Here is an 18,713-nt window from a genome sequence, read left to right as displayed (position 1 = left end):
TTTGATAGGAGCTCTGGGGACTTTCCTTGACCAGAAGTAGCTCTCACTACCGAAAAGATTTGAGAACCCTGGACTAGATTGTGCCACTTTGCCATATGATGTGGCAAACTGAATTGTGTAGCAAAGGAGTATAACTTACAAGTACAGGGCAAAATCCTATTGCAGAGGGCTACGCAACAGGGATGCCCACTGCCCCTCCCTGCTCTTTGAACTGCCCCCCCTGCTGTTTGACCTGGTGATGGAACCTGTGGCCTGTAGACTGAGCCAGGTGTTGAAAGGTTGGGGAATGCAGGTGGAAGAAATGGTTCATGCTGTGTCATTATATGCGTATGACGCAATGATATATTTGAGCCAGCTGGTCACTTCATGCCAGATCCTCCTGAACGTCACAAGTGAGTTGGGGGAACTGATGAAACCGTGTAAATCAGTCGAAATCTGCTTGTTCCAAGACAGCTGAAAAGAGTGGAGATGTACTCCCGGAGGTGGGATTGCCTTGGAAGACAGACAGTGTACGATAGCTTAGCTGCATATCACGCATGGGGTGCAGAAACATCATGTGCTTAACCTGGAATGGGTCATTAGCAACAGCCGCCCCTCTACTAAATTCTGGAAGAACTTGAAGCACTCCCTGGTGGGAAAAAAAGCACTGATCAAAATGGTAGTGTTACCCCGCCACCTCTATTTGCTGCAGAGCACAATGTACGAGATTCCCAGTGGAGCATTCAGTGACTAAGATCAACTTATGGTAGAACTACTATGGCTTGGAAAAGTTGCAGAGTCGGACTCTCAATGCTAAAATTCGAATGGGACAATGGAGTAGATGGAGGTTTCGGACCGCAAACTGTGTTATTGAATAAGCCCAACGGCAGCATGCAGTTCATTGGTTCGATGAGGGGATAATTCGCAGGTTGGGTTCCTCCTGTTGGGAGGCAAAAGAGTGCTTGGCAGTTTAGTGATGGCCCTATTACGACGAGGGAGTGGGCCGGAGTACACGGGCGGGGGGGGGCACAGGAGTGTGTGAGATATCAATCAATACTCTATTTAAGCTTATTCAATTTAATATAATCCATATCGGATACCTCTCCCCCAGGCAGTTACATACTAAACATCCAGCTAGAGACCCAGGATGCGTGTGCTGCAGATGAATATTGGAGGATATTTTCCATGTGCTGTGGAGCTGCCCCCTTGGTACACAATTTTGGGAGGCGGTGTTGGAACAGCCCCATAGGGCCATGGGCTGGGCAATCCCTCTTTGGGGGGTTAAGAAATGCCTCTTGGGTCTACTACCAGGAACGAAAAATAAAAAACTCAGTAGGAAATTGGCGCTGCCTGGTTTGACTTTGGCTAACGGGAGCATTCCTATTTGACAGTTGAACCTGAAATAACACCCCCATCCCCACACCCACCCCCACCGGTGGGCTGGCAGCGTGACTTGATCGAATCGGCAGGGCTGGAAGAGGTCCTTATGAGAAAAGTGCGGCGGGATGAGAAACTGGCTGATGACCCGAACTTGAGGGGTGCTCTGATTCATGACCTGACTGGGCCCCTGCTGATGGTTTCTGCTGTGGCGATGCTATTGGAGACTGTTGGAGATGGCCCTTTTTGCAAGGTAATCCTAAAACTTTTTGCTTCTTCCTCCTTTGTTTTTCCTGACCTGTGGTTGTTGGCTATAGGACTCTGGGCACCTGACCACTGCTCATCAGTGCTAAAGTGCATATGCTCTCTGTGTAAATTGTAATTGTGATTGGTTATCCATGATTGGCATATTTGTTTTACCAGTAGGACCCTAGTAAAGTGCACTGAGTGTGCCAGGGCTGGTGATTCAAATGCTACTAGTGGGCCTGCAGCACTGATTGTGCCACCCACAGGAGTAGCCCTAAAATGGTGTCTCAGGCCTGCCACCTCAGTGCCTGTGGGCAGTTGTTAACTGCCATGTTGTCCTGGCCAGTGACCGTTCCCTTTTCTTACACATTAGACACCCCTATGGTGGGCCCAAGGTACCCCCCTGGGCAGGGTGCAGTTTAGGGTGAATGTTAGGACATATACTAGTGTGGGTAACATGTCCTGATAGTTAAATACAGACATTTTCGTTTTTCACTATTGAACCACTTAAACCTCCTGAGGCGGAAGCCGGGAGCAGGAACAGCTTATTTTAACATTTGAGTGTCACTTTAGCTCTGTAAATTGTATTTTAAACTGTACCTGTGCTCTGTTGGGCACCGGTCACGCTCCTAATACACCCGGGCAGCGGATTTTAGCGCTGCCACGGGAGAAAGCTGAAATCTCCACTGCCGCCATCTCGCCAGTAAACTGGCCACGCCCCTTCTTCGAAACGACACGCCCCCCACCGTCAGTTTAAAAGGACGCTGACTGCAAGCGTCACCCTACTGTACTTAAACCTCCTGAGGTGGAAGCCGGGAGCACGAACAGCTTATTTTAACATTTGAGTGTCACTTTAGCTTTGTAAATTGTATTTTAAACTGTACCTGCGCTCTGTTGGGCACCGGTCACGCTCCTAATACACCCGGGCAGCGGATTTTAGCGCTGCCACGGGAGAAAGCTGAAATCTCCATTGCCGCCATCTCGCCAGTAACTGGCCACGCCCCTTTTTCGAAACGACACGCCCCCCACCGTCTTCACTTCTGCATAAATTATGTGTATATTCCGGAAGCGCTGCGGACGAGCGCAGCGGGCGCGCCGTATGCGCGCTGAAGGCGCGCCAAAGGTAAGCCCATCTGCGCCCGTCTGCGCCCGGTCGGGCCTAGGGGCTCTCCACTATGCCCAGACTGTACAATACTCCTCTGCGCAACTCCGCAGCCTCCAAGGCCCACGGCCGTTAGATGGCCCTGTGATTTCACTCATCAGTAGACTGGGATTGACAGCTCCACGCCCCCTCCCTTCTCTCCCTCCCTCACCTTCCCTTCCCCCTCCCCCCCTGACCCATCTCCTGACCTCCCTGCTCCTTCTGTGCCCACTACCCTATCCGTTTATCTTCTCAACACCAGGTCAGCAGTCAAGCACTGTCTTGAACTTTTCATCTTACTTGACTCGCACAAACCGGATCTCTTATTTATTACAGAGACCTGGTTTTGTGACAACTCCCTTCCTTCCTTGTTAGCTGCCCTTCCTGCCTCATACTACGCTCTGCGCTATGACCGACCCTCCGGCAGATCGGGCGGCGGTGTCGCTCTGATCGCCCGCAGAGAAATTTCCTTTCAGTCTCTAACCTTTTCGCCCATTGGTTCATCAGATTTTTTAGTTGTCCGCTCACCGTCTTTCCGAGTCCCGCTCACCTGTTTGCTCATGTATCGTCCCCCCCAACCCTCTCAACATTTTCTCTCCGGCTTCCAAGATCTAATAGCCACTTTAGCGGTCAACAACTCCTCCATCTTGGTATTAGGAGATTTTAACTTTTGGCCCTCAGACCCCGCTGAATGCTCGACCTCCAAAGAATTCTCGGATACCCTTCGCTCCCTCAACTTCAACTCTCATGTCCACTCCCCCACCCACATTCAGGGCCACACCCTCGATCAGATTTGGTCCCTCAACTGTCCTATAGCCTCTCTGTCCATCTCCTCCTGCACCAGGTCCGATCACTCCTTGATATCCTTCTCCCTACACCTTAGCCAAGACACCAAGCCCCCTCTTCCTAAAAACATCTGGGCGCGCTCTTGGAGCCAGGTGGATGTGGCCTCTCTGTCCGCGCCACACTCTGCATCCAGTCCGGACCTCGATGGACTGTCATCTTTCGCACAAGCCGACTCTATTAACTCCTGGCTCCTGTCAGGTTGCGACTCCGCCGCCCCCCTCAGGCGGGTGACCTCCAGACGCGCGAACGACGCGAACCGCTGGTTCAACGAGGAACTTAAGACCTTAAAACTAACTGTGCGCCAGGCAGATCGAGCCTGGAGGCGAGAGTACTGCCCCAGCCTCAAAACCCAGTATACCATTCTCTTGTCTCAATATAAAAAAAATCTATCTTGGCCACAAAGACGGCTTATTTCTCTACAAAAATCTTGGCTGCTGAAAATCAGCCTAGAGAAATCTTCTCCATTGTTCATGACCTTGCCTACTCTGACAGAGCTACCCTCAAACCCTACCCTTCACAGAACTTGTGCGACTCCCTCAACACTTATTTTCTAGACAAAATCTCACACATCAAATCAAACATCCCTCCCCCCTCCCCTTCCTTCGTCGACCCTCAATGTCCGCCAGTTGGAGCACGCCTTGTCTCCTTCCCCCTTCTGACAGAAGAGGCTTTCCTCTCCCTCCTCCCTTTGGTCAAGTCAGGCTCCCCTCTTGACCCCTGTCCTGCCCACATCCTCAGGCACATCTATTCGGTTTGTGTGCAGCCCCCTCTTAAATTTCTCAACAGTTCTCTATCCCAGGGCATTGTTATTCAACCTCTCAAATCGGCCATCATTGTCCCCATCCTCAAAAAACCGGGCGCTGACCCATCCGCTTTTGTCAACTACCGCCCCATCTCATTATTGCCCTTTCTGGGGAAGGTACTGGAGCGCCATGTGACCAGAACACTCAGTACCTACGTGGAGGAGAACGGGGTGTTAGCCCCCTATCAGGCTGGTTTCCGGCCCGCACACTCCACGGAGTCCGTGGTGCTTTCGGTCCTTGACAACCTCAGAGAGGGCATGGACACCAACCACCCCCAGGCCTTGGTCCTCCTCGACCTCTCCGCCGCCTTTGACACGGTTGACTATTCCATCTTACTCTCTCGTGTCAGGGCGGTGGGGGTTGGAAGCTCGGCCTTGGTCTGGCTGTCCTCCATCCTGAGGGACCGCACCCAGGCAGTGCGACTGGGCGACTTCTCGGCAGACCTCCGGAAAGTACAATGCGGGGTCCCCCAAGGCTCCTCCCTTTCCCCTCTTTTATTTAACTTGTATATTGCCCCTCTCATTTTTGCCCTTCAGCAAATGGAGGTCTTTGTTTACAACTATGCGGATGACCTTCAGCTTATTTTTACCTTGTCCCCATCCCCTGAGTCCATGGTAAAATTCCAGTCTGTTATGATCTTCATCCGGGACTGGATGAACTACAACCACCTGAAGCTAAACCCAGACAAAACAGAGCTGGTTTTGACAGGTGGTTGCTCCAGTCCCTGGACCTCTCTCTTCTGGCCCCCCTCCCTAGGCCCCCCCCTTCTCCATCTTCCTCTGTGAAAACACTTGGGATCAAGCTGAACGACCAACTCACTCTGCACTCCCAGGTTAGCCTAGTGGTGTCCTCTTCTTTTCTTTCACTCCGCACCATCCGCAAAGTTTCCTGTTTCTTTTCCTTCTCAGCTTTAAAACTTATAGTCCTGGCGATGGTAATCTCTCGCCTAGATTATGGTAACGCCTTATACTGTGGCATGCCGGCCTACAGCTTGCGTCGACTACAGCTGGTCCAAAATCAGGCTGCCCGCCTGGTTTACAACCTGGCCAAATTTCACCACATCACTCCGCTTCTCAAGTCCTTGCACTGGCTTCCCATCCGAGAGCGAGCTCAGTTCAAGATGGGATGCATCACTTTTCAGGCCCGGTTCGGCGCAGCCCCTGCATTCATCTCCTCGGAAATCAATGCCTACGCCCCCATCAGGGAACTGCGCTCATCTTCCCAACAATTGTTGACAGTTCCCCGCTTTAGGCGTAAAAAGTGGGGGGGCACGAAATTTTTCACACTCGCCCCCGTCTTTTGGAACTCTCTCCCCGCCTGCCTTAGATCTTCCACTCAATATGCATACTTCCGAAAGGAGCTAAAAACGTTCCTTTTCTCACAAGCCTTTCCTTCATAATCTCCCTTCCCTCGCTTCCCTCCTGATCTTCCTGTCCCTCTAGGTCAAGTACACTACAGCGCCATGAAACCGCCAGGTAAATGTGCGCTTTACAAATGCTTTAAACTCAACTCAAACTCAAAGGCTATCTTGCCCATAGGTTAGAATGGGGAATGCTGTGTATCATATTTACCTGCATATCTTCCCATAGGAACAAGATTGAAAATTGGAGTCTGGTATCCCCGAACTCAGAATTTAATAACACATCTTTTAAGGAGGATGGTTTTTAAATTCGTTTTTGGAAAATAGCACTTTTAGAAAGTGGCTATTTTGTTGTTCAACCTTTTTGTGTGCCTCTGCCTGTTTGTGAATTGACTGTCTGGTTTGTGAGTGACAGGGGCTGGGGGTGGCTGCAGGAGGCTGGGTGAGTCAGCACTAGGCTAAATAGACCTATCTGCATTTGGAGTGGTGGGAGGAGTGGCACCTGGGTCTGAATAGGGATGTGCCTGCCTTCCACAATGCAGGCTCCTGCTCTTGCGGTGTGTCTGATGGCCCTGGCCCACACTCACAAAGGAAGAAGAGGTGCACTGGCAGAAGGCACCATGAACTGGTTTGGACTGGGTCAGGACCCCTCACACATGGAGAACAAAGACTTTTGTGGTATAAATATCAGAGTTGAAACCTCAGAACTTTAGACTACTACTTCCTGATCAAGAGGAATCCCTGCCAACGAAGATCAACTGAAGAGACTGAGGAGAAGTACTACCCAAGTGTGTCTGGGCTGGCCTGCAGTTTGCTGTTTCTACTGAGGAGAGATCTAAAGGACTCTGCTGTGTGCTGTGTCCCCTGCTTGAAGAAGGACTTTGCTGAGTGCTGTGTCCATCTGAAGAAAAGTCTCCAAGGGCCTGATAAGAGCTGGCCTCCTGTTTCTGAAGTCACAGGCATTAAAGGACTTCCTTCACCCCCAGCTTCCCTGAACTTCCTTGCTGGGAGTTCCAGTCTACCAGGAGGGCCTGTAACTGTGTGTGAGGCCTTTTTGCTGAAGGGAGCTGGTAGCGCGAAGCAACAAAAGAAGCGTGACGCCGCCGCAGCAGCCGCTGTCGCATCATCGAGGAAGCATGGCACCGCTTCTCGCCGTCGCATCACCGGAGAAGCGTGCCACCGCCACAGAGGGTGCCGTCGCATCACCGGAGAAGCGAGTCGCCATCACCGAGGGTGTCGTCGCATCACTGAAGAAGCGTGTCGCAGGGCCTGTCGCGCCTCCAAAGTTTACAGAGTTCCCCGCACGGCCGTCCGGCGTGCACGCACCACATCTACGTTGTCACATCGCAACAAGAGCGCCATTTTGTCTCATCGTACCGGACCGTCGCCGCGCTTCGAGGTGCCATCTTAACGCATCGGAACCGGAGCGCAGGAAGAACCAACGCATCGCCTTCTCTGCAACCCTTTTGTGTGTTTTGCGTTACGCATCCCAGGTACATTGAGACTAAAGTGTCGCATTTGTGATCTACAAGTTTATTTTTGCAACAACCCTTTTTATTATTAAAGACATTTACTGAGTTCTGTATGTTGAATTTTTGTCGTTTTGGTCTTGTTAAGTCTAGATAAAGATATTTTACCTTTCTAAACTGGTGTGGGGTCCATTTGTGGTGTTTTCACTGTGTTACCGTGAGTGTTTGTACAAATACTTTACACATTGCCTTTGAAATAAGCCTGTCTGCTCGTGCCAAGCTACCAAGGGGGTGAGCAGGGGTTATCTAAAGTGTGTATTCCCCTTACCCGGACTAGAAGCAAGGGTCCCTATTTGGACAAAGGGACCTACCTCTGCCAACTAGAGACCCCCAGATCTATTAGAGACCAAGGTGAGATCCTGGACGTAAATGTCCTGAGAGACACACTGGAAGGGAGGGAAATATTGGAGGGGGAGAAGGGCTGCAATATTCATAAATCTATGCATGAAATCTTTGATGAATAAATAAAGGGCACCAACTCTCAAATAAGTCTAGCATTGCCCTAAAAATCAATAAACTACTCAACCTGAGTACAAGGAAATAACATTGTGGACTGCAAGGTTTAGAGTTTGGAACTTTGTGGTCCATTTTGGTTTTTCATTGTACTCTGGGTGAGAAGATAGCTCATTTTTGTGGGTGATGCTGGACTTATTTGAGAGTAGGTGTCTGGTATTTATTAGAGATCTTATATTGACATTTTTATTAGGTATCCATTCCCCACCCCCGCACCCCGAGTAAGAGGATTGTTGTATTTGCTCATGAGGGTGTGTTAGACTAGGCATTCTTTTACACTTCTCTGGAAGAAGGTACTTCTGTAAACCTAACTCTTCTTTTCATTTTTGCTCAGGCTTTATATTAATTACTAATTTGTTTTATTTTTATTTTTATTGTTCATGGTTTCAGATATTGCTCATATCAATGTAGTTCCTGATGAGACTCAGTTATTCCTCCCATACGGTTAAAAGTTGTTTACACAAGTGTAACAAACAAAGAGAGAATTCGTCATCACATTGAGGCTGATAGACTAATTACGTTAATTTTATGTGGATGTTTGTTACTTGTACCACACGTGTAATTTGATGTTATACATCAGGTTATTTATGTTCTTTGTGGTTCTGTTGCACTGGGGGCACTATGCACTTATGTACATGTTTTTTTTTGGTTTTTATGGTTTTCATCTGTAATTGTGTAGAACTTGCATGTTGGTGTATATTACAAATGCATATTATCTTAAAGTACCTTGATGGTTTGGTGAACGAAATTTTCCATGTGAAATGCACGTGGCTGTTTAGACTTTTCAATTATTTATTCCACTAAATTATACCTATGAGTGCAATTTTTTTCTATAATATCATGTACCGGTATGGCGGAATTCAGTCCAGCTTAGAATTCATTTATTGGGGAACCGTTAAAACAATGCAGAAACTAGACTAAGTGCCTCTTGAAGTTGGGAAGGGTTCATTATGTTGTACATTTATGCAAAAACCTCAAAAAACTGTGTCTGTAAAGCGTACACTTTCCTTTTCCAGATGTCTCTCCCACAGGATAACCCACCATCTCTGTAAAGCTTACACTGTCCTTTTCCAGATGTCTCTCCCACAGGATAACCCACCATCTAGTACGCACCAGTAATCAAGATATTGATTCAAACCAATAGTACTCATTAGATTCGACTCATGACACCATTATGAGTACAGCATGGCACAAAGACATGTGGTTGGCTCAACATTTGCCATCTCTACGACACATATAGATAAAACTTTACTTGTACTTCACTCTACAGCAGTACTCACTAAGCAACTCAGGGCACCATGCGGCATACAACACAAATCCAAACCATGTAGTTGCCTGTTGGTTAGCCACAACAACAGCATATGTAGATCAAGCTATCCTCACATTATGCAGACAATTCACATTCTACACAGCGCTGGCACTATCAGGTGAACAACACAGCTGTACGCCCTACAGCTGGTGAAACATTTGCCACCTTAAAGGTACTTCCATTAACTCTACTGACACACCAAAACTCTGCCCAGCAGCATATGTACCAACAACCATGTTGAAATTAACTTAATCATAACATATGTAGGTAAAACGTAACCACTTGAAGATGAGCCATGGTCCATTGTAAAACCCAGAAGATGAGCCAAACGGTCTTTCGACACGCATTCATTTACATATTGCTTCAAACCGCTTCATGACCTATCAAGCTGTTCACTTACAAAATATCACTAACTAATACATTAACCTAGCCCAACCTTGTCATAACTATCTTACAGAACACACTCAAACAAAACCAAAATCATTTTACCACTTTTACTCCAATCAAAGAGACTATGAAAAAGAGCTTTAAGTCTTTGCAAATGTTGGAAATGTTCAATACAAAGGCACTTAACATAAAAACTAAAGCAGAATTTGAATTTCCCAAAGGTTCTCTGTAATTTAAACCACTTAAAATAGCAGGGGGAAAGGGCTGGTATAAGGCCCGTTTGTCACTCACACGTGCAAATGCTGTGAAACCATTTAGCAGTCACATATTATAGAATGGTCAGCATCTGCCGAAATACGGCGATAACCATTTGTAATGCGTAAGCTGTCAAAATGTGACAAATTACACACCACTGGTGCAAATTTCAGACAATAAGAGGTGGATTATGTATTCACAATATGTACTGTTTATGGCATTGTGAACCCGGTTGATTAAACCTTATTGAAAAATTAACAAGCATTTGCAATGCAAGAGGTCTCGTATTTGAGAGTTTCAGTTATTATCATTGTAAATGAAAATGCTGCTTATTTATGTTTTGTTTTTAAAACAGATAAATAAAAGGCATTGTCATTTACAATGCCACTAGCTTAAACTCTCGCAACTGAGAGACCTATTGCATTGCAAATGCTTTTGTGCTATAAAATTATTTTTTTAAACGTTAGGAGAGAGTGTGTCCAGCCTGCTACAGCTACTGTAATGAAAGCCTACAGAGTAACAACGCACATAACAGGGGGTATCGACATGGGAGGTTACAAAATTAGACATGGCGGTACTAAAGATAGACCACTACGCCTATTGACCAATGAACAGCCACAATTTACAGTGGACAATGACACAAGTCAATGAAAAAATATGGGGGGGGGGGGAGAGTGGCCGGAGCTTTAAGTCCCTACCTGAATACAGCATGCCTCGCAGAGCAGCGCATGCGTTGCCCAGGCTAGACCTAAAAATGCATACTTAAAATACTTTAATTCTGGGCAATCAATTATTCAGTAATAAAATTGCAGGCACACTGCTAATGCTGTAAGGGAGGTCTGCTGCCCCATCACGGCATTCATTACTTTTTGCACTGAATCACAATCCTGTTTCTTCATTAATATCCAGAGGCAGACAGATCGCAAGGGTTACATTGCATTTTACTGCAACATTTACACAGCGCTTACTACAGCTATGTGGGGCACAGAAGCGCTTGCTTACATAAGCAATATTCTATTCAGAGGTCGAAGTGGGAGAAATCTGAGGGGCACTACGTGTCTATTCTTTTTCCAATTTGAAAAAAAACAGTTCCTCTACTTTATTTTACAATACCATCTACGGACAGTTAATTACGACATTTGAGACGCCTCAGCTAAAGTAGAGGGACAATAGTCTGCTGTGCTATGAAGCCGAGGGAGGGACGGAGAACTGAAAGACAGGCCCTCTTGCCAGGGTGTCTGAAAGAAATGTACATGTGCGCATTTGGTTAATCTGCAAATGTAAAGGCTGCTTGAGAGTCGTATTGGCTTTAACTGGTAGTGTTACTTGAAGAGTATTCTTTTTGTGAGGCATTGTAAGGTGACCTGATGAGCTGTGTAGTGAATGCTTTTACTGGACAGTTGTAAAACATGTTTGCACTAGGTACAGTCTGCAGATTACTCGGATCTATATTTTGGATGCAAATTTTGTTTTCAAAATCTTAACAAAAATGTTTGTACACTTTGTGGCAGCCTCTCTTTTACTGTGGGTAATGAAAGTTTAAAATAATGAAGTACATATTCAATGTTCTTTCTGTCACAGACTGGGATATTGCAACACTAAAAACATACTCGTCACTATTACCCCACTGCACCATAGAGAAGTCAATTATTTGACTCTCTGGTTACACACACGGATCAGTGATTACATGAACAGAGCTTTCACAACGTATAATAGTGCATCTCTCACTAATTAGTTTAACTTGCAATTATCTTTCATTTAAGGTGTGTTATTTTACATGCAGTTACGCGCAGGTGAAAGAACAAGAAAATAGTTACAGAAGTTTGTTCTTTTTAGCCACGCCATTGATCCTGCTCCTACGCTTGCTGAACCCACAACCAGTAGACTTAGGATCAAAGTTCTCATACTTCCTTTAATGCACTTCTACCACTAGTGTTACACCTGTAGAGTGATTTGTTGAAAGGGTACTGTCTTTGCTTGTGATTAGGGCTCCTGGTTTATAGTTTTTTCTTTCACATTTTGTCAGTATTTATCAATATTAGTTTTTTGCCCTTTTTAACGATATTTATTTTGAGTTTTGGGACCAATGAAGTTTTAACTTGTATATTTCTACATTTGACTGATAGATGTTCACATATCCTTTGATGGGTTTCGGAATTTAGCACATTAGAAAGCAAACTAGAATAAAACAATACACACAAAAGAAAATATTAGCATTATTAAATACAATTTACAGTTATGGAGTTATTTGAGATTTTAGACTCCCTATGCTCTCAATCTAAACCGCTATTGGCATACAATTCATAAGTGATAGCATATGGAGTCACTCAAAAGAAACTCAACTGGCAGTATTTTTTCGCTTTAAAAAATAAAAACAGAAGGGAAACAATATTTTCTGTATGTATTTATCTGTACAAACGTTAACTGGGAGCCTTATGTTTGTTCCTAGATGAGAAGTGTATCCATGTTGTGTATGATGGCCATCAAATTGCAGTTATCATATTGTGGGGTGCAGAGCTTAGTATTTTAGTGGATAAAAACGTGTGAGAGAGAAGAGCGGTTTACGATTTTCAGTAAGCTGGCCACTTCAAACACCTCTTCAGGTCACTTTATTGTATTTAATGTGCTCAGTATCCACTTAAAGGGCTACTGCGCCGGTTTGGAAAACAAGAGTTCGTAGTGTGTGCCTCGCAATTCACAAAGTTAACTGGAAATAGGAAAGCAGTTTTGTGCACTGCAAATTCAGACTCTGCGCTCCTATTGTCAGTTACTCTGGCGTTGGTGAGGATTCAATGTTGTTAGTGCATCAGGTCCTCTTTGCTGTGCAATGAGCATCGCAAAGAGAGAGGTTGGTTGGAACGTAATACAACAAAAAATGGTTTACAACCACCGTCTTTTCTACGCAAGGTTTATCAATGATAAAGGTGGCTTGATACATGTATAAATTCCAATGTGCATCCCCCAATCTCTGAAAAGGGGAAACACGTACCACTGAGAGGTGGTTCACCCTCCTGCCATGTTCTTTACCTGCCAGGCCATCCTTCTTCCTTACCCAAGGCATACAGGCAGGCAGGGCTGGTCTTAGAACTTCTGGGGCCCCGGGAGAAAGGGAAGATGTGAGGCCCCTCCAATTTGAATGTAGCATCCAGTCCGGCCGGCTTGACTCGCGGTTATGTGGTCTCGCAGGGGTTGTTAATTTAAAAATAAAATAAACTTACCTTCCCAGGTCTCGCGTTGTCTCTGCTCCCGACCTGCTCTCCTGCCTCTTGCAGGAACAGGAAGCAAGCAGCCGCCCTCCCCTCCCCTAAGCCAATCCCAACGCTGCAATGGCAGCATTGTGATTGGTCGGGACACCGACCAGTAGGCGCCTATGGGGAGGCCATTTTCTCCATGTAGGCTGCATTGCATCCTACATGGAGAAAGGCCATAGTGTGCATGACTGGTTTGGTCGACCCCGGAGGGCTGACCAAACAGTCAGTGCCCTAAGCAGTGGGCAAGGCACTCCTCCCCTGCCCTAAAGCAGACCCGCCCACTCCCAACCCTTCTACTTTCTCGCAGTGACAGAAGCATAGAATAGTAGTTTTTGCATTTTGTGTTTCTGTTTCTCGCTCTGAGAGAAAGCAGTGGGGCGACGCTCTTCTGCCCTAGTGGAGAAGCCGCCCTTGGTAACATCACATGAAGTGACATCACAGAAAGTGACATCACAGAAAGTGACATCGCAGGACTATTGATCTTATTCAGCATCACTGAAGAGACCTAACATGGATATCAGTAACATGGACAAAAAGATAAATATACAAAATGAAATAAGTCCATATATTTTAAAACTGTATTAAATGGATTAAACTTGTCACACTGAATGAAAAAGCTAGGTATAGGTCTCACAAAGATGTATATTATTTACTCCTCGTTAACTGATTGTTTCCAGATGAGTGCATGATACAATTTCCAGTTCTGCCTCATAAAAGGGGGGGAGATCCTGTTGAGGTAATGAGGGGCGGGATCATTCAAAATATATAATGACACAAAAGAAAACCTCTCACACCATGGATATAATTGCAAATTTCAAAAGGCTCCCTTATCTTTCTGTGCTATTATTATGCTACATTAGGATGACATTAATACTTTGTAATTTGTTTTAACATAAATCCCCTCACCAGTATCCCACACGCACATGCTAAGAGATGTAGGACAATCTTTTTTGTGTGTGGGCTCTTTACTCGCCAGAATTATGTTAAGTGCAAAAACACAACACATATAGTACAAAATTACCAGACACCATTGCAAACAAATAAAGATTGTACATTAATAAAAAAAAAGACTTAAAACAACCGAGACCACTGCTAAATCATACACTGACTTGAAGGTATGCTTCAGATTCAAGGGGTTTTCAAATCAACGCTTTTGATTTGGTGTTAGAACTGTAGGAAGTAGAAGTAGCCGCCTTTAGCGCTGGTGGAGCCCTGTGCGACAATGTTGGTGCCCCTCCCAATGACTCGCTCTGCCACGGACTCCCTCACTACCCCCCTTTAACAGTGCCCCTCAAGTCTCCATAACCACATTCTCGCTCAGAAGCATTTAATTTGATTTACAGTACCACTGATACCAGTGTAGGCTGTCAGAGAATTTTATATCACACATTACAAAGAGACAATCAATCATACATGCATAAATCATAAAGGGTATGGTTACATAAGACAAAGGACTAGGAGGCACATGACAATCATACTAGTAGGCAGTATAGTTTAATAGTGATTGATCTGGAGAAACGCAAACTCTGAATTTAGAATGTAATACAATGGTTGAGGGTTCCCTTTAATAACCAGAACTGATTTCTGTCCAAATGAACCCTTTTTGCAACATTAGGATAATCAAATACTGGGGAAATAACGCTGTAATTTATACCTTGCAGTTTGCATGCAGCTCTTAGATGACAGTTAATAGCTCATTGTTCTATGTTAGGATTTTGACTTATAAACTGCAAGTAACAATAGGAGTAGTAACCCACTGGCCTATTTAGATTATGTGGACTTAGTGATCTGCATGGTACATGTTCTTTGCAGTAGGCACATTAACCCTCTGCGATACCTTTCCACAAGTCAAAACTTCCACTTAACACAACTCTATCTCTCTCTAGGAAGAACATTAATCACCAGAGTTATGACATTTTTATTGTTGCCAAAAATTACTGGAGGCCAGGAAGGAGGCAGCAAGTCATTTTAGGAACATAATATACTCGCAAACATGACGCCCCCACCTGAAGTCAGAACTCCGGCGATCTCGTCGGTCGCACCGCCCTAGAGCCTTCCTGCTCAAGGGTCCTGTGACCTCAATGACAGGGTCACTGTTGATTTAGGGTGTGCTGCTTTTTAAGGCCTGCCCAAAAGACTCGAGGTGAGCTTCAATAGGGGTTGTAGTGGACAGGCCTTCAAGGTTAACCCACACTTGCCACCTCTATGGTCCACCTGCTGGTGCTCCGACACCATTCTTCTAAGGTCTTTCTGGGCCTTCTAAGGTCTAGCATGGAAATGTGCTCTCTCAGGAGAGTGGTCTGGTGGACTTGTCTTGAAGGCTGAACCTGGCTCCCCAGTTCTAAATTCGGCAGCTTGACCATAGTGCCACATCCTCTCCCCCACTGAACACCATACTGCCCCACTGAGAGAAACTCGCACTGCTTTCAACTACAACCCAATTGCGCCCGCTATAAACACCTGGAGGCGACTCCATTCAAATTAGGAACTAGACAAGAGCAATATGCTGCCTAAAACCAAAAAAGTGACAACATCCTGGAAAAAGCAAACACTCATAAGGAATGTAAGATTAAGTAAAAGCATGTGAAATGTAAGCAGGAACAACATGGTTACCTTAACGCTTTCGCACTTATTATTCAGAAATCAAAGAGTGCTTTTGCATGAAAAGTTAAGGCCATGACTACAGGGCCGGAAGGGACCAGTATCAATGTCCATTGCTTATATCCTTACAAAACGTAAGCAATATGGTTTAACCCCTTGCATGCGTCGGACGGCCCCCACCCGTCCGACGTCACGGTGTGTGTGTGAGGAGGACGGCCAGGGGCCGTCCGAACCCCGCCCACTCATTATTTGCCCAGCACCGCAGCAGAATTTGTGCCGCGGTCAAGGGGTTAAAAAGACCACATTTGTGAATACAGAGCCGTTGTATGCATTTTGTTTTCCAATCCGCCCATCAAGCAGGTATTGCAATACATCCAGGAATGGTGCACTTCCCCACCTAGGGAAAACAACGCTGGTCAGAGAAAAACAAGAAAACAAAAGTAGTGCTTCACTGGCAATCTCAGTAAAGTGGCGCTAATGTGTTTTTGGTGTGAATAAAATCCATCTGGCCCCTTTTCGACCCACTCTGTCTTGCTTTAGTTATTTTTTACATTTTGACCCTTTTATTTCTCTCCATCCCAAGACTACTCTTTGGAAGTGAAAAAGGTCAGAAAAAAGATGACCTTTCCAGGAAAAGTGTTTTTATTTTTTGGATTCATTTCACAGGGGAACAATGAAAGGAAAGAGGGGGTACTGGCTACAAGGCCCAGGGAAGGGGCCCGTAACACCTTGACCTTGCAGCTTGCTCTAGTGCTTAAAAACCCAGGGAAAGGGGGCTCCCTCTCCTGGGCCTTCGAAGCAGTAACGAGGCATTTAGTAAAACACTGCCCTAGCACTGGCAGTTCTACATACATTTTAAATGCACATTCCCATAAAAAATAATGGGTGATGCAAAAGTTAACAAAAGCCAGAAAGGGAATTGCCTGTACTTAACATAGGTGCTGCCCCGCCGCCGACACTGTGAGCCAACATAATTGCTGGCCTGGCTCCTGGGCCTTCCCCACTCTGTTTGTCCCTTCCCCCCCAACCCTGCACCCCCAGAAATGCCACCACACCCTGACCAGCAAGGTCGACTTGAGACGTCTCGCATGTGTAGTGTGATTAAATGGGGAGGGGGCCCTTGAGGAGCAGGTGGGCAATCTGTGAAAGTGTGGCATTTCACAGTGAAGCAGGGCCCCCTGCCTTTCAGCTGAGCGCGAGGCCCTGGGAAGCTGCCCACACTGCCCATGCCTAGCGCTGGCCCTGCATACAGGTGCCACTTTTAAAAAGCAGCTTAGAACGCAATTTCACGAAAAAGCTAGGCATTTTGTAAAAGGTTCTAAACAGCAGTGAATTCTCTGAGGAAAGATTCAAGAAAGTTGGACACCGCCAAGCTACCATCATGCCGAAATACCCCCAAACGTTTGGTCATTTCTCCCCACCCCCTTAAGGCTTCCCTCTTTCCTGGTAACTCTACTTGAACCATCTTCACCATTACTCTACAACAGGCTACTCCAACTAGATGCTCGTGAGCTACTGGTAGCACCCAAACTATCTAAGAGTAGCTCTCCTGTGTGCAGCCCATTCTATAAAACGTATTACCACGGAGTGGCATACCACATTGACATTGTATTTTCTATATTAATGCTAGGAAAAGTGAATGATGAAGTGAGGAGATCACCAATGGTAATCCTATATATGGTGGGCACAAATATAATCTTGTCAGTTACGCTCACTATTCCAACATTAATAATAGTAGCTTGTGATGATTTCCATAGAACAAAAGTAGCTCCTATCTCAGAAAAGGTTGGAGAACCCTGCTCTATAAGACCCAACCTGGCATGCCGGTGCATTTACTGCCAGAATCTACCCCATGATACGCACAGTTAAACTGCCTCGACACAACTTCTGATTGCACTCTCACAATCTCCTATTGAAGCCTTCTCCATCCCTGCATACACCAGGCAAGCTGCACTAAATGTCCATTTTGGGTCCTCCGCTTCATTTGTCCACCTGAACCCTCCACCTGTTTTATTCATCTCTATTCTACCTGCACCATGCACCTCCACGCAATCTCTCCAAGAACCCTACACCTTCCTTCTGTGCCTGCAGCTCACCCAGTGCCAACACCTCCAGCTAACCTACCCCCTGCATCATTGTGTTCAATACGATACACACATCGATACATCCAATTCGCTCCTCCTGTTCTCTCCCTGGCCCCACCCACGGCGAAGGTTGAGCTCAAGCCAGGGCCAGCGCCCCCTCTATTCCGCTATTCAACGAGGGAGAATGGGCCGGAGGGGACAGTGCCCAGGGTTGCTCCCTTACCTTGGTTCTTTACCTGAGGCCTTCGGTGCTTCCGGATCCCCGCACTGGAGTTGCGTATTAGACCGGCGGCAGAAAAAGGAGGCCAGGCTCAGTGTCACCAGCCTCTGGAGCAAGTGACAGGGGTGTGGGCGGAGTGCAGTGGGCCGAGCGTCCTCTGCCGGGCACTGCAGGATAGGACAGCTCGAGCAGCCCTCTGCCAAAGAAGCTCATGCAAGAGAAAAATAAGCCGAAACAAACCGAGCCCTCACAACAACGAGGACATTCAACTAAAGTGAAACGGAAACGATGAGTCCGGAGAAGAAAGTGAAACCCGATGTAGCACATCTGATCATATTCCGTGAAAAGATCGTGTTCCCTGATGCTTTCCTTCCGCAGGGAGTTCCAGTCCCATGTTTTCATGCAGAATTATATAATAATGAGCTATTATTGCGAAAGCCTAGTTTTGTAAAATGTGTTTTTGTTGGGTCAGTTATTTTTAGATTTAATCTTCAAAATATTGTAAAGGATTTTTTTTCCTGTTCTGTAAAGTAAAATCCATATACTCTCTAAAGCTTTTCTTAATCTGTTGATTCTCATTTTAGAAACGGGTAAATTGAAAAACAAAGTAAATGAAAACAATTGTGTGAAAAGCAGTCTCTTTTGCAAGGTGTTAATTATGTTGTCTCACTTGATAAAAATATGCCAAGATTCAGGCAAGATAGTAAGAACACAGAAAACGGGCCAGTTAAAGCGTATACTGCTGGAACATTAGGTCACTATCTTCCCTTTTATTGTCATGAGCACTTACTTCTTGGGCTGGGGTCATTTCC

General features: G+C 45.9%; 1 protein-coding gene across 3 annotated transcripts in view; it reads right to left on the bottom strand.

Annotated features, from left to right (window-relative positions):
- The window catches only part of ZNF319 (zinc finger protein 319), a 49,420-nt gene extending 31,336 nt beyond the window's left edge, over positions 1-18,084 (bottom strand). For 2 of the 3 annotated variants that reach the window (XR_013603887.1, XM_078671418.1), the window contains exon 1: positions 17,905-18,084. The gene's annotated coding sequence lies outside the window, so the exon portion shown is untranslated. The remainder of the gene's footprint in view (positions 1-17,904) is intronic. The other variant, XM_078671419.1, reaches the window with a different exon arrangement.
- Between the last annotated feature and the right edge of the window lie 629 nt (positions 18,085-18,713).

The sequence above is a fragment of the Lissotriton helveticus genome, chromosome 12 (assembly GCF_964261635.1).
Source record: "Lissotriton helveticus chromosome 12, aLisHel1.1, whole genome shotgun sequence".
In the NCBI taxonomy this organism is placed as follows: Eukaryota; Metazoa; Chordata; class Amphibia; order Caudata; family Salamandridae; genus Lissotriton; species Lissotriton helveticus.
This window is presented reverse-complemented; position numbering and strand designations above follow the sequence as displayed.